The sequence below is a fragment of the Benincasa hispida genome, chromosome 9 (assembly GCF_027475165.1).
Source record: "Benincasa hispida cultivar pf3 chromosome 9, pf3_genome.v1.1, whole genome shotgun sequence".
Taxonomy (NCBI): domain Eukaryota; kingdom Viridiplantae; phylum Streptophyta; class Magnoliopsida; order Cucurbitales; family Cucurbitaceae; genus Benincasa; species Benincasa hispida.
In genome coordinates, this window is record NC_143486.1 from 96,250,852 (window position 1) to 96,254,244 (window position 3,393).

At 42.9% G+C, this 3,393-nt stretch overlaps 1 non-coding gene across 1 annotated transcript; it reads right to left on the minus strand.

Moving 5' to 3' along the window:
• Positions 1-943: 943 nt before the first annotated feature.
• LOC120087372 (small nucleolar RNA R71) lies at positions 944-1,046 on the minus strand. The gene has a single exon (XR_005484510.1). It is a non-coding gene; the product is annotated as a small nucleolar RNA R71 (small nucleolar RNA).
• Positions 1,047-3,393: the final 2,347 nt, after the last annotated feature.

Genomic DNA, 3,393 nt, shown 5'->3' on the forward strand with positions numbered 1-3,393 from the left:
TGAATCCCTGAGTTCGACCCTGGACTTACCAGGAACCTAAATTAGATTTATACTTGGGTCTAGTTTAGGAAAACATGAACGTCATTAGAAGAAGTTGTGTGCTTTCTGTGCATATATCTAACGCCCAATGCGTTACAATTATTTAAACGCATTGAAGCATTAATGCATCACTTATACTTAGAACTTATTTCTCCAATTTATTTTACACAATACACTCCTAGAGCAAATCATGATAGCAATGAACACGTTTTTGGCACCGTTTCCAGAGATTCAGAAACAAAACTACACAGAAATTTCGTTTGTATCTATTGTAGGAATACTTCGGTCGAGGGAGTATTACGAGTTAAGCCTAAGCTTGTGAACGTTTATGAGCAAAGAGAGCACTCCTAAACTCAGATACGACCCCGAGATTAATAGGAACTTCCGGAGTAGGAACCGATCCAACCATCGTCGAAGGCTGAGGCAGCAATTTCTTAGACAACAGAACAGGCAATGAGCAATGGCGAAAGAATAAGTAAATCTACAACTAGCTCATGCTGCATAGAATCCAATCCTGATGCCGAATAGCAGCACGCGTCCCATGAGGGAGTACGCACCCCTGTACTGTATGATTTCTCTCTAGGAACCATATACCCAATGCCAGATGGAACCAGGTTTGAGATGAAATCTGTTATGCTCCAAATGCTCCAGTCTACTGGACAATTTGGGGGTGGTCGTGGTGAAGATCCTCACGCCCACATGAAGCGTTTCTTGGAAACGTGTAATTCATTTGTGATTCCTGGAATCACCCCAGAGGCAATCAGGCTGTCCTTGTTTCCCTATTCTTTGCGTGATGACGCAAAACAATGGGTGAGCTCTCTGGAGCCTGGTGAAATCACCACCTGGGAGAAGTTGGTGGAAAAATTTATGCAAAAATACTTCCCACCTACCACCAACGCGAGGAGGTGTCGAGAGATTATGAACTTTGAACAAGAAGATGCTGAGACCTTAAGTGCCGCATGGGAGCGTTTTAAGGGCTTGGTCAAGAATTTCCCGAACCATGGACTAACTCTAACTATCTAAATGGAGACGTTTTATGGAGGACTAAATAGAGCATCCCAGATGGCAACAAACACAGCAGCAGCTGGTGGACTTATGGATAAATCTTACACTAAGGCTAAAGAGATACTTGACCACATATCTAAACACAATATGGAATAGATGGATGATACGTATGATGGAAGAGCTGACAGGAAGAAGAGATCTCAGAACGTTAATTCTATCGGTTCCAACGCAATAGCCACACTTTCTGCTCAAGTGGCTATGATGACGAGCCTTCTACAGAACATAACGTTGGGAAATGCATCAAATCAGCAGAAAGTGAATCAAGTAGAGGCGTTTGGGCAGCCCATGGTTAGTTGTAAGGGCTGTGGAGATCCTCACTCCTATGCTGAATGACCATAAAACCCTCAGTCAGTATGTTTCATAAAAAATAACCCATTCTCTAATACATATAATTCTGGATGGAGAAACCATCCGAATTTTTCTTAGACAGGAGGAAATCATCAGGAGCATCACCCAGGGCAAACCATCAGCAAAGGAATGGACCGTCGCCTGCATTTCAACAAATGCATCAGCAACATCAAAAACCTTTTAGTAAAGGAGGACAGGCGCCAAGCTCAGGATCTCACCTGGAAATCCAAGTAGGGTAGATAGCGAGCGAGTTGAAAAACAGACAGCCTGGAGTTCTACCTAGCAATACTGAAACACTTGGGAACAATAATGGGAAGGAGCAATGTCACGCGGTGACGTTGCGAAGTGGAAGAGCTCTTGAAAAAAGAAGAATGAATCAAAGAAATAGCAGTCCTTTGAAAGAATGCATCACACATTCAATGGATCAGGAAGAAAGAATGCCCGAAACTACGAGCAATTCAGAACCCAGTACGTCTAACGCGGGAAAGCCTGAGGTGACTTTGAACGCACCATTCCCTAGGCATCTGATGAAGAAGAATGATGAACAACAATTCAAGCGCTTTCTTGAGCTCCTAAAACAGCTGAATATCAACATTCCACTTATAAAGGCTTTGGAGCAGATGTCAACATATGTCAAATTTTTTAAGGACATTTTGACAAAGAAGAGAAGAGTCAGCGAGAAGGAAGTAATAGCGCTAACGCGGGAGTGTAACGCGTTAGTAAGCAACAGTCTACCAAAAAAGCAGAAGGACCCTGGGAGTTTCACAGTTCCTTGTTCGATAGGAGGATTGGATGTGGGTCATGCGTTGTGCGATCTAGGAGCCAGCATTAATCTCATGCCACTTTCAATTTTTAAGAAATTGGTGATTGACTTAGCACAACATACTTCTGTTACTCTTTAGCTCGTTGACAGAACAATTAAGTACCCAGAAGGGAAGATTGAAGACGTTCTGGTGAAGGTTGACAATCTCTTTTTCCCAGCAAACTTTATTATCTTGGACTATGAAGCAGATAGAGAGGTACCAATTATCCTTGGACGCCCCTTCTTAGCTACTGGGAAAGTTTTAATTGACGTGCATAAAGGCGAGTTAACTATGCGCGTGGACAATGAAGAGGTGAAGTTTAATGTGCTCAACCCATTAAAGTTCTCAGATAGTTAAGATTGTCAACTAAACAGTATTGCGTTGCTTGAAGAAGAGACTCATGTATGTGAGGTCCTCGTGTTGGAGGAGAATCTGAAAGAATCAGAGCTGCCAAGTCTGAGTGAGCGGTGGACAAAACCAACGCGTCCATCACTTGGAGAACCACCAGAACTCGAGCTGAAACAGTTACCTGGCCACTTGAAATATGCATTCCTTGGAACCAACAACACTTTACCTGTGATCATTTCCACAAATCTTACAGAGCCTAATGAGCAATCTCTTTTGCAGATGCTGAAAAAGCACAAGAGTGCAATAGGCTGGACGTTTGCGGATATCCGTGGCATTAGTCCATCTTATTGCATGCATAAGATTAAGCTGAAAGAAGGGAAGTCGGGGTCAATCGAGCCTCAAAAAAGGCTGAATCCCACAATGAAAGAAGTGGTCAAGAAAGAAATTTTAAAATGGTTGGACACGGGAGTTATTTATCCTATATCCAACAATAGCTGGGTAAGTCCAGTCCAATGCATTCCCAAGAAAGGGGGAACGACCGTGATAGTCAACAGCAATAATGAACTCATACCCTTGAGGACTGTCGTGCTGGCACATCTGTATGGATTACAGGAAGCTCAATGCAACAACTAAGAAAGACCACTTCTCCCTTCCTTTCATCGATCAAATGCTTGACAGACTTGCGGGCAAAGAATTTTATTGCTTTCTCGATGGATACTCTGGTTACAATCAGATTCTGATAGATTCGGAAGATCAGGAGAAGACTACGTTTACTTGTCCCTTTGGAGCA